General features: G+C 53.8%; 1 protein-coding gene across 1 annotated transcript in view; it reads right to left on the bottom strand.

Moving 5' to 3' along the window:
- Positions 1-10,991, bottom strand: part of ATOSB (atos homolog B) — a 46,916-nt gene extending 35,925 nt beyond the window's left edge. The window contains exon 1 of the mRNA XM_080362135.1: positions 10,937-10,991. The gene's annotated coding sequence lies outside the window, so the exon portion shown is untranslated. The remainder of the gene's footprint in view (positions 1-10,936) is intronic.
- Positions 10,992-12,422: the final 1,431 nt, after the last annotated feature.

Below are 12,422 nucleotides of genomic sequence, written 5' to 3'. Positions count from 1 at the left end.
AGGAGAGGTCCCACCTGGAAGCTGTACCAGTGGGTCAGCAGGGCAATGATTCTGGAGAGCTTGCAGCAGAGCAAGCCTCAGTAAGTGTAGCATAAGTATGTGTAAATATACATATATTTAAAACGCTCCACCAATTCCCTGCTCTACTACACTGACTTTTAGAAAAGGCTCGAAAGGCTCTAAGCCTGAGCAGTGACAAGAATTGCTTTGGACACGGCTGCCACCCACATACCGCTGCAGCACAGGAAGCGATGGGTCGAAAACACTGCCCAGGAAGAACGGAGTTACCCCAAATAGACTGTGGCCTGGAGATCTGGCTTATCACTTCAGCTCTTGCATAAAGGGCTTTGCATTTTTGTTCACCCCCAACAAGAAGAATCACAGGGTTGACATCAGTCCTGGCCTGGGACATGGATTTGTTACTAAAAAGCACTTACAGCTGAATCACTAACTGCACTTTTTGCAGCATACAGGACTCCTTTGAAGGCCTCCCATCCACCTATTGTTCTGCCATCACGCTGCTTAGCTGGGGGGTTTTCCAGGCCAAAACACAGGCGAGTATGACTGCAAATCACCAGTCAGTCCTGAAAAAGCTCTCTGAAATGCCGAGCATGTGAGCTCAGCTGCTCTTCATTCAGGATTCACAACCAGCTGAAGACACTGACAGAAACAGGGGGAAAACATGTTAATTGGCAGCTGGGCATTCGCGAGGCCAAGTAAGGGAGACTATGAGAGAGAGGAGGCAAATGGAGGACAAAGATTTGCAAAGACACTTCCCAGTCAAAGAAAGTAATTTTTAAAGCAAATGTCTAACGGTGTGAAACCAAGCTCTCCGGAGGCTATATTCACTGGGCTCCCTTGCTCACAAGCAAAAGAAAAATGGAAAAAAAACAAAACACAAAGGAAAAGAGCTGGTCCGAAAACAGGCTCCGTGGAGTGCAGCTGCCAGGCACTGCGGGAGGATCAGAAACACACAATGGCATTACCAGGATGCAGGTACCCACACAACCTGCTGGAGGAAGGGGAGTGATGTGAGATGAGGAGAGGCATCAGGAAAAACCCGCCCACAGAAGACTCTCACTGCCAAGTAACCTGCAACAATGCCCTCCATGAGCCATCTGTTAATGCTCAAATGCCTCCCTTCAGGATTTCTCCCATGTTGCCCTTCACACCTGTCCTGTTTCAAACCTGACTCATGAATTCCTCCAGCCATGGAAGCTGGGATAATTTGATTACAGCTCCATTGACAGTGTGCTGAGGACACCAGTTTTCTAACCAATACGGTTTCTCTTTTTCCTTTCACATACATGGTGGCATACCTACTGTGGCAGTTGCACACCTCACTGAGATCTGGAGCCTTCAATGGGGCAGTTGATGGCTCTTTAGCACCTTTTGTGCCCCACTGTGCCTGTCCCCACACACACATCTAGGGTGGTACCAAGGTGCTGACAGTCACATCCTCCCCTACCCAGGGCAGGGTGACTTCACCTCCACCAGCTGGTGGGGCACGAGAGGTGGGACCCTCGGTCCATTGACAGGGTCCTTAATGGGACCCTGAGTAGTCCACTGACAGGGTTGTTAGCAGAGGAGGTGCCCAGGGTAGCTGCAAAGCTTCTGGACCATGTTGTAACACCCACAGACAGATCTGACCTGGCTATAAAATAGGGTTCCCGCTGAAGGGCCCCTTGGAGTGGCCTCCTCAGAGCAGTGGGTCTGTGAACTGGAGCCCTCCCCTTAGACTGGGATGCTGTCTAAGGAGACTTCCTGGGATTGAGAGCACCTCACCTCCTCCTTTGGGTGCGTGGTTATTTACTGGATATATCCTGGAATGAGTCCTTGCCTAACCCAGGCAAGTGATTGTTTCCTCTGGGTACCCTGCAGTCAGAGGGCTCTGGTTTTATTTCTTGTGAGTGTGTGCATGCACGCCATGGATCCTCATTATTTTTATGTTGCTGTTCCCCAATAATCTCCTCAACTGGCATCCGAACCTGTATTTTATGTTGTCGGAGTGCTAACTAATTGTATAAGCCTGTTTCTAGTCGGTTTATTTGCTGCACTTTTCCAGCTAGAATAAAGTCTGTTTTGAAACTTGTTGCCCACCTAAAACTGACTTTGGGGTGCCTCTGTGACATTTAAATTGGCGTAGTCAGCAGGATATCAGAATTATTATGGGGGTATCAGGATTATTATGGGGGTACAGCTGTAATAATCCTTCCGCACCCACCTGCCCACATCTGGCGGAAGCAGCTGGTGCAGTCCTGGAGTGGCTGTAGCTGGGTGTGCTGTTTTCTGTGCTACTGTTTGTGTTGTTGCCTGTGCTGTTCTTGGTGCTGCTCTGTGCATCTGCTTAAAGCAAGCCCGGGGGCCGGTGCAAACCCCATAACCAGTTGGAGAGGTGCGGTTCTGGAAAAGAGCTGGAAACAGACTGTTTGAAAGCGGAGTTACGGCAAAAGAGAGAGCGAGTGCGTTTGTTAGAACAGAGGATGGAGCTCATGTTAACCTGAGCAAAATCCCACCAGCATTGCCCAAATTTGGAAACTGATTGTGGGCACAGACCCCAGGGATGGGACAGGGATATCTGGGGAGATTCTGAAAACACTATTGATGAGGTGGAGTTGGAGACAAAGGATGTACAACTTCTTATTAAAACTGAGACATGTACAGGTCCACTGGGTGGATAACCCCATCCTGCTGTTTGTACCACCCTGTGGACAAGACCTGAGCTTGGTGACTTGCAAGCTAAATTCTCACGTGAGCCAGGCGATATAGAAACTGGATATATTTGGCATGTTTCACTCACAGGGAGTGATCGGATATTACTGAGTAATGAGGAAACTGTGGGCTTTTGGGGAGCTGGTGTGTTTTTAAATGATGGTCCGGAGGGTGATCAGCCCATAACATCTCGTGTGACTTACTGGGCTGGTGGAGTGGATCCCAAGGAATATGGGAGCCCTTCAGCATTAGGATAAGAGGCTTGCTGGAGCTGGCTGAGGGCATTCAAAAGGCTGCTTGTATATAGGTGATGTATGAGAAAGGGCAGCAAGGAATCCCCATGGCTGCGCCGATAAATCCAACCCACCTTTGGCTGCTTATCACAGGGCTGCCAGACACTTTAAAAAAACATGTCCAGTCCCTCAGGGAGAGAATTCAGGAGGCTATTGACTGTAATGAGCAGAACCCCTGAAATCCACCTTCATATGTATTAACCTGGGCTGAAATCCTGCACAATATAGTCAACTACAGGTGTGAAATGTGATGGGTGGACCCATGCAGAAGCACAGACGGGAGCAGAAGGGTTCGGAAAACAAGCCTCTCCCAGGAACCTAAGTGGGACCGGAGTGGGGCAGCCTGTGCCACCAGGCACTCGCTGCCTTGGAGGTGTCCCAAGCGTTGCTGCACAAGCTTCCACTCAGCATATACAGGAGCCAGTGGAACTGTGAGAGGGGAAAACACAGAACACAAAGGGAGCACTGGCAACGGCCTCCCTCACTGAGGAGAGATGAAACATTAACCCTTTCATATCCTCACGAAGGGAGTCAAAGGAGTCAAAAAATCAGAAGCTGTGGATTGGGACTTAGGCCACCCAAGCTGATTAGTACTTTCCTGCCAATGGTCCACTGATAAGGAACCATACATACACATCCCCGTCAGTTCAAAGCAGATAAGTTTAAAATTTCTAATTGACACAGGTGCTCAAAACACTGTTTTGAGCAAGCAGCAAGCCGAGGAACTCGGGATTAAACCATCAAGGAAGGCCATTAACATAGTAAGGGTAACAGGTGTAGCAGAAAGGTGTCCTCTAGCTCAAACTCAATTTTGGCTGCCTGGGGAGAAGCGGATGACAGCTGTGGAAAAGGCTCTGAGCCCTTATAAGGGAAATATACTGGCATTTGATATTCTGGCAGGTAAACAGTGGTGCTTGCCTAATGGTGAGGTTTGGAGTTTGGGGAGCCACGGGGCAGAGGCAGCTTGCATTAGGATCTTGCAATTTACCTCTGCGCCACTGCAGCTTAAGGGAGCTGCTGACATTTGGATTTTGCAACTTGCTTCTGCTTTGCCGCTATCTAAAATAACCTGCACTCCACAATACCCCCTGCCGATCACAGCAAACAGGGGCATTATGGAGGTCATTAATGACCTTGAAAAAAGACAGATAATCAGCTGCACCCATTCTCCCTATAATTCTCCAGTTTGGTCCGTTCACAAGCCTGATGAGCGGTGGTGCTTAACTATTGATTGTCGAAAACCAAATTGTAACACTGCACCCCTAACAGCTGCTGTCCCAAATACATCCTTGGTGGTGACCACAATACAAGCAGCAGCCCATCCATGGATGGCTGCCTTAGATGTCAAATATATGTTTCTCATGATCCCCCTAAGGGAGGACGACAAATCACAATTCACTTTTACCTGGGAAGGGAAACAATACACCTTTAATTGGCTTCCTCAGGGCTACAAGCACTCTCCTACCATTGCCCACAATATCCTTGCTGCACTCATTGACACTGTGAAGGTGCCCTTGGGCATTCGCATATATCAATATATAGATGACATCTTAGTGGGTGGAGTCAATAAGGAACAGGTCAGGCAAGTAACAGAGACTGTCTGTAACCTATTGACACAGAATGGATTGGATATTCCACCTTCCAAGTGCCAAGGTCCTGGGCGGGAAATTAAATTCCTAGGGGCTTGGTGGATAGTGGGAGCCATAGCAGTGCCTGATGATGCCACAGCTACTGTAGAAAAGGGGCAGACCCCAAACAGCAAAGCAGATTTGCAACACCTATTGGGCACATTAGGGTACTGGAGAAAGCATATCCCAGGATTTTCAGTGATTGCCTGCCCCCTATATGACCTACTCCGAAAAAAACCAGGAGATGGGATTGGACCTTACAGCATACAGAGGCTCTTAATGTTCTAAAAGATGAACTTAAAACCTACCAGAAGTTGGGCTTGCTGAACCCACAAGACCCATTAAGAGTGGAATGGGGTTTGCAGAACATGCTTCCTATTGCGCTATATTTCACAGGGGGCCAAAAGGGCCAGACAGACCCTTGTTGTTCTCTTCCAGTGCAGTCAAGGAAACTGAACAATATTCGGAGTGGGAAAAGGGACTCTCCTCACTCACCCAAGCAGCTGAGGTAGACAGGCTGTGTATGTCACAGGACATTATTGTGCAAGGCCCTTTTCCTCTGCTAAACTCAATCCTCAAAGGGTCACACCCCGCCCCCCGAGGGGGTGGCACAGAAAGCAACAGTCCTGAAGTGGTATGTCTACTCGGAGGGAGTTAGTCAGTTGTTGCCACTGAAAGAGGGTTCTGTCAAAGTTTCAAACCTCCAACAACCTGTCAACGCTGATCCAGTCCTGCCGAGCCTGCCTTATAAGTCCTCCCCAATTAAAGAAGCACCTGAGTTAACCCAGGACTCAGACACACAACGAGTCTGGTTTACTGATGCATCAGCACATCAGGTGGGGACAAAGTGGCAGTATAAGGTAGCAGCACTGGAGATTGCCACCAGAAAAGCAATAACAGAGGAGGGGGAAGGTAGTGCTCAAGCAGGGGTGCTGCGTGCTCTCTTATTAGCAGCAGAAGGAGGGGCCTCCATGATTTACACGGATTCTTATGCAATTTATAAGGATGCAACTGAATGGATATGCCAATGGGAATCCGACCGGTGGGAAGAGGGTCGCACCAGAGCATGGAGAGCCGAAGACTGACAGAGCCTATTAGGGACAGGCAGGTCATGGCCCTGGAGCGTGGGCTGGGTGAAAGGACATGCAAAAGATGCCAAATGGAACCAAGAGGCTGACCGCCTAGCCCAAATTAGAGTGGTGAAAGGCATACCAGAGGAGTGGGCATGGTTCGCTGAATGGCTGCACATTAAGCAAGGCCACTCTGGGAAAGTGGATCTGTATTATGAATGCCGGTCTCAGGAATGGAGAGTGTCCATGGGAACATGTGAAACAGTCCTTATAGCCTGTCCACAGTGCCAGATAAGACTTAAAGCTGATCACCCAAATTAGGCCCGGGCCCAGCATATCAGACACGGCAAGGCCCTCTGGAGTACCTGGCAAGTTGACTACGTTGGGCCATTAAAACCCTCTCATGGAAAGAAATACATGCTGGTGGGAGCAGAGGTGGTATCAGGACTATCAATGGCTACTGCTGACAGTGCTGCCACTGGAGACCAAACAGTGCGAGCACTGTGTGAGTGGTTTAGTGTTCTGCCCACCCCTGAGAATATCCAAAGTGATGAACGCACACATTTTTCAGCTGCCGTGGTTCAGGATTGGGCTAGGAGGGAAGGTATCAAGTGGGTGTTTCATACACCATATTACCCCCAAGCCAATGGGATCGTGGAACGGACCAATGGTTTGATTAAAAAACATGCAGACATCTTGTGACCCAGCTGGGACACACGGTTGGCACAAGCTGTCCTCATTGTCAGTAACCACTGGAAGAGCTATGGAAGCCCCCAAATCAGGGTATTTTGCCCCAAGAGGCTGCTAACAGACAGTGACTCTATAACAGACAAAGGAAAAGACCAGCCCCCAAGAACACAAGTGGGCCAGCCCGTCATGGTGGAACTACCTTCCACTGGTATTGTGCCCATGACTTTAGCAAAACCTAGAGGGTTATGTGCTTGAGAAGCCCTTGATGAAAACAGGCAAACCCGACGCATTAGTGTTCAGTGGATAGTCCCAGACTTCTAGCTCTAAAATCCCGGTTCCAAGGAACTGAGGCCCATCTTTGTGTTCTCTTGCAGGACAAAAGGAAGAAGGACAATCCTGACTGCTCCTACTGAGGGACATATGGACGAGGTGGAAGAAGCTTCAGCTGAGACTGGGTGGTGGTTACAGTCAGTCTTTGGAATGAGGATCACACCAAGGCAAAACCAACAGGGCATTCGGGAGGCAAGCCTGCAACTAGAAACACTAATGAACTCTATGCATGACATCGCATAGGCTCCCTAATCATCAGCTACATGAAAACAGAAAGATCGTCCAAAGCCAGGCCATATTGCACTTGCTACTATTGAAGGAAAAAGGTGTATACAGGAAGCTGTGTCTACATCCTGAGCATCTGGGTGCCATTACAAGAACCACTACAAGGACAAATAACAAAGGACTCAGGGGCAATTGTTGCTGTACTGGGGACTAACTTGTGAAAAAAACCTTCAGTGCATTTGTTTTCCTAATCAGGATGACTAACCAGCCTTCTCCAATATTTGATAATAACTGTGATTGTTGTAATTTGCACTATTCTATTGTTTATTAGTAGGTTGATTTGTAATGATAATGTATAACAGGAAAATAACACATAAGGTATGATGATTCATAGTGGACATTAAAACTCACCAACAGAATGCTCCCTTTTGACTTTGGATGCAAGAGGTGACTGTAGCACCGCTCCAAATCAGCCTGTCAGATCACGACTGTGGTCACGGGGTGGGTTGTGTGTCAGTTACAAATCCCCCTGAGATCTGGAGCCTCCAACAGGGCAGTTGATGGCTCTGTTAGCACCTTTTGTGCCCCACTGTGCCTGTCCCCACATACACACCTAGGGTGGTACCAAGGTGCTGACAGTCACATCCTCCCCTACCCAGGGCAGGGTGACTTCACCTCCATCAGCTGGTGGGGCACGAGAGGTGGGACCCTCGGTCCATTGACAGGGTCCTTAATGGGACCCTGAGTAGTCCACTGACAGGGCTGTTAGCAGAGGAGGTGCCCAGGGTAGCTGCAAAGGTTCTGGACCATGCTGTTACACCCACAGACAGATCTGACCTGGCTATAAAATAGGGTTCCTGCTGAAGTCCCCCTTGGAGTGGCCTCCTCAGAGCAGTGGATCTGTGAACTGGAGCCCTCCCCTTAGACGGGGATGCTGTCTAAGGAGACTTCCTGGGATTGAGAGCACCTCACCTCCTCCTTTGGGTGCGTGGTTATTTACTGGATATATCCTGGAATGAGTCCTTGCCTAACCCAGGCAAGTGATTGTTTCCTCTGGGTACCCTGCAGTCAGAGGGCTCTGGTTTTGTTTCGTGTGAGTGTGTGCACACACACTGTGGATCCTCATTATTTTTATGTTGCTGTACCCCAATAATCTCCTCAACTGGCATCCGAACCTGTATTTTATGTTGTCGGAGTGCTAACTAATTGTAAAAACCCTGTTTCTAGTCGGTTTATTGGCTGCACTTTTCTGGCTAGAATAAAGACTGTTTTGGAACTTGTTGTCCACCTAAAACTGACTTTGGGGTGCCTCTGTGACAACTATGAACAGAACGTTTTCTTGTTGCGCATCCAGGAAGCGTCCCGGCCCCCAGGCACTGTGTGTTTCCACACAGCACACGACAGCGCCTACCAAATCTAGCAGGGGACAAGCCCGGGCAGGCCCAGAGCTGTAAGGGCAGGTAAAGGACTCAGGAAGAGTCAAGAGTCATTGACATTCAAGTGTCAGATCAATAACCATCCCCTTGAACCACCATCGCTTGGAAACGGAGAGGAAGGTCTGAGCATCTCTGGCCTCTGGTACTCAGTGGCTGTGCAGAAGTGCGCGAGGGCAAGCAGCTGGCATCGGGCAGCAAGGAGGAGGACAGGTGTGCTGCTCTGCCCTCAGAGCCTCTTGAACTCAGGGAGAGAACTTCCTTTCCACCTCCTGCTCCGCATGCTCAGAAGACCTGAAATTGCTGAGGGAGCAGGGGCTGGCAAAGCTCAGCAGCAGAGGGCGGGTGTATGGACTGGGTGCTTTGTCTGCCTTAGAGGAAGCCGCCAGGAGTGAAACAGCAATCCCACCACTAAAATTAAAATTATGTCTTATTCCGTAAAGCTCCCTAAAGCCGTTTTCTGCAGAGAGGGCAGATGTGAAGAGTGCCAAGGGTTGCTTTGCCCAGGCAGCGGAGTGAGGCAGCCCCTCAAAGAGCTGTGCCTCGACTAGCAGGGTCCTCAAAGTCCATGCGGGGTGACCCCACCAGCTTTCCTCCTGGTGGTGGGTAAGAAACCTCTCACACGTGTAAAACAAACAGGGTGGGTGGCAGGTCTGAAAAAGCCCCAGCCCAGCCCCACTTGCCAGCTGGACCTCACTCCTCAAGTTCATCTGCTCAGGGACTGCAGCTGGGGTGACAGGAGGGCTCTGATGTCCCCACACCTCCAGGCCACCCCCCCGCACAGGCAGAGCTGCCAGGAGGCTGCAGATCCCAGCCTGCTGCCGTACCCGAGCGGGCGGCTGGGCCGTGTGGAGGGAGCTGCATGCCGGGACCTGTAGTCCCTACCAGGGCCCTGCTGCTCGCTCACGCCAAGACCCACAACGACGAGAACTGCTGCTGCAAAACCAGGCAATGACGAAGCTTTGTGGGATGACTGAGTTCTCCCGGTCCTCAGCCCCTTTCTAAAGCAGACCCCGGCCAAAAATAACTACAGTGCTGCTGCATTAGGAGTTTTCTCTTGTTTCACCTGCCAGACCTTGTTCACCTGCTGCACATGTTACCAAGTTTGCCAAGACTCTCCTTTGTGTCAGGGCTCAAAGCTGCTACGCTCTCCACAAGCTTCCTCTCTTTGCTAAGGCTTATGGATACAGTTCAGGCACAGGAGCAGAGGTCCATAAACAGATCTCTGTTTGTGCGATGTTTTTTAAAAAAGGCACTGAGTGGAAATGACTTTTAAAATACCTTAAGACACAGTACAGCATTCCCCTGCCATACACTGAAAACTCCATGGTAGTTCTTTAAAAAAATAAACGTATTCTGGAAACCCTGGACGTAAGTCCATGCCCCTCGTACCCATCACCAGACAAGTCACGTTCACAGGCGGGTTGTGAGCAAGCCCACAGCCCCAGCTCACATCACGCAGCCGCCCCCTCATCTTCCCTAACACTCAGCAGCTTTCTAAACACAACCTCTGGGACTGCCAAGAGCGCCCTGCACACCGCGTGTGTGTTTTCTGCAGAAATCGGATGCCCCAGCCACAGCAAAACCCTCTAAACCCCCAAGAGGTCCATAGCTGCTGACTGGGGGGGAGAAATGTCCCCGCCATGGGTCGTTCTGCCCACGACGGCTGTCACCGCACGGCAGCAGGCCGCTGGCCCTGAGTGCTGGGGTTCACAGCTGCCCCGTTTTCACAGCCCCACGCTGAAGGCAGCGATTCACCCACGGGGCAGCCGCTGGATGAGCCTCGTCAGGCTGCGTGGCTGGGCCACGGCGCAGCAGCTCCGGGCCCCGGGCAAGGCCCCACCGCCACGGCACGGGTGTCCAGGGGGACAAGGACAGCCACCGAGTGCCAGGCGGGGCTGGGCTGGAGCTGATGCCCGGGCGGAGGAGGAGGCCCCGGGGACAGGCTGTCCCTGCCCATGTCACAGCAGAGAGGACGTGGCCTTGGTGGGCGAGAGCAGGGACAGCACAGCCGCCCTGAGCTGCCGGGGCCTCGGCGGGGGGCGGCAGCCGGCACGGGGGCACCCCCGGGCACAGCCTCACCGCGTTCCCCTCGAGACCACCGACCTGCCCCTGCCGGACCGTCCTGCCACAGCCCCCCTGAGGCCACGGCCCCCCCGGGTACCGAAACCCCGCAGCAGAGCGGGGCCGGGGGGCACACGGCGTCCCCGCCGCAGCCCCCGCAACGCCGTTCTCCGGTCACACGCCCGCAGGCTGCCCCCTCCCCCCGGACCCCCCCGTTCCCGGCGCTCCCGACTACAGCCCCCCCAGCTCACAACCCCCATCCGGCACCCCCTGGTCACGACCACCCCCGGCCGCGGCTCCCCCATCTCCCCTTCGCCCTCCCCCCTCCGCACTGACGCCCCCTCTTCCCGTCCCCCCCGAACCTTCTGGAACCGGGGGCAGCGGCGGGGACGGGGCGCATTAACCGCACCGAGCCGGACAGGCGACCTGTCCCCCCTGGTTCTGCTCCGCGCCCCCCCCGGCCCTGCCCGCCGCCGCCCCGCCGGACCCACCAGCGCCCCCTCCGCTGCTGCTGCTGCCGCCGCGGCCCCGACTGCTGCGGCTCCGTCCGCTCCTTCCGGGTGCCGGCGGGTACACGCCCTACGCGCCCGCCTCCCCCACGCTGATTGGTGCGCTGGGCGGGGAACGGCGCGGTGCGAGGCGAGCGGTGGGGCGGTGCAGCCAATGGGCGGGGGAAGAGGCGGTGATGCGCCGCGTCGAAGTTCCACCCTCGACCCGCCCCCTCCACGTGCGGGTGTGTGATGACAGCGGGGAAGGGGCGGTCTCAGGCGAAGCGGCTTCTCATTGGTCAGCGGTGGCAAGGGGCGGGGCCTGACTCAGCGCTGAGTGGGGGGCTGCCATCGCCGTGACCCCGCGGGTCCCTCCCCGCGGACACCCCCGGGCCCCACAGACGGCCCCCTGGGCCCCGCAGGCCTGGCGTGTCCCAGCCCCCAGCTTCCCCTGCCCCACAGGCATGGCCGCCCCCGGCTGGGGCCCCTGCTGTGTCCCCCGCTCCGCGGACACATCCCGAGTGGGGCCACCCGGGTGCCCCCATCCCGAGTGGTGCAGGTGCCCGCAGACCTGGTGTGCCGACCCGCCGCAGCCAGGCTGGGCAGCAGCGGTGCCCAGGCCGGCCCTGGGCGCAGAACCCGCGGGGGAAGCCGCCCCCGGGACATGGCCGCTCAGAAATACCGGAGCAGCGAGCGGCACCCGGGCTCTGCCAGCCGCCAGCGGGGACCCAGGCAGCACCCGCTGCCCCGAGGGGCAGCAGCCGGGAGCTCACCGGCCTGACCGTGGCCATTCGGGCCAGGGGGAGATGCTGTCACCCCAGTGATTTAGGGGGAAGCTCGGTGAAGAGCAGCCCCTCGGCGACTCACCTCCCTCCTCAGGGAACTGCAGCTGCAACGCCGCTCTAAAAATAGTGGGGACCGGTACCGTCACATGATAAATATAACCAAGATCTCATCTTCTGACGGTGCAGGCGCACAGTGAGCTGGATGCAAAGCAGCAGCACGCCGGCTGCTGAGCCCCAATGTCTCCCTTGCCTTGCTGCCAGGACAGGGGCGTTATTTTCAGAGTCTCTGTCATGGACAAAGCCACGATGGGTACTCTCCAGGAATAGCCGAGCTCAGGGAGGAGCAGGAGGGCCAGTCTTTTCATCCCCCTGCCCCCCATGCACTTTTCTGTGGGGAGAAGTGGTGGCTCAACATGCTGTTATGTGCTCGTGGAGCGGCTGCTGACACGGGAGCTTGTCTCCTTCTGGGGACTCAGCCTATTGTAGGGGGTTTCTTGTTAAATATCCCCTGGCTGGTCCCAGAATCAGGTTGTGGGCCATTAAATGGTGTTTAACATATAGAACATTTTAATTTCTGAGTGCCATGAGGGGAACACATGATCCTCCAGTGCCCCCGGGGGTTTAGGAGCTCCTGCCTCAAATCCTGAGTGGGCAGGTGCCGGTTTCAGGGGGGAAGAGCCCAGGAGGCTCGTATTCCCCGCACC

The sequence above is a fragment of the Nesoenas mayeri genome (genome assembly GCF_963082525.1).
Source record: "Nesoenas mayeri genome assembly, chromosome: Z".
Classification (NCBI taxonomy): domain Eukaryota; kingdom Metazoa; phylum Chordata; class Aves; order Columbiformes; family Columbidae; genus Nesoenas; species Nesoenas mayeri.
This window is presented reverse-complemented; position numbering and strand designations above follow the sequence as displayed.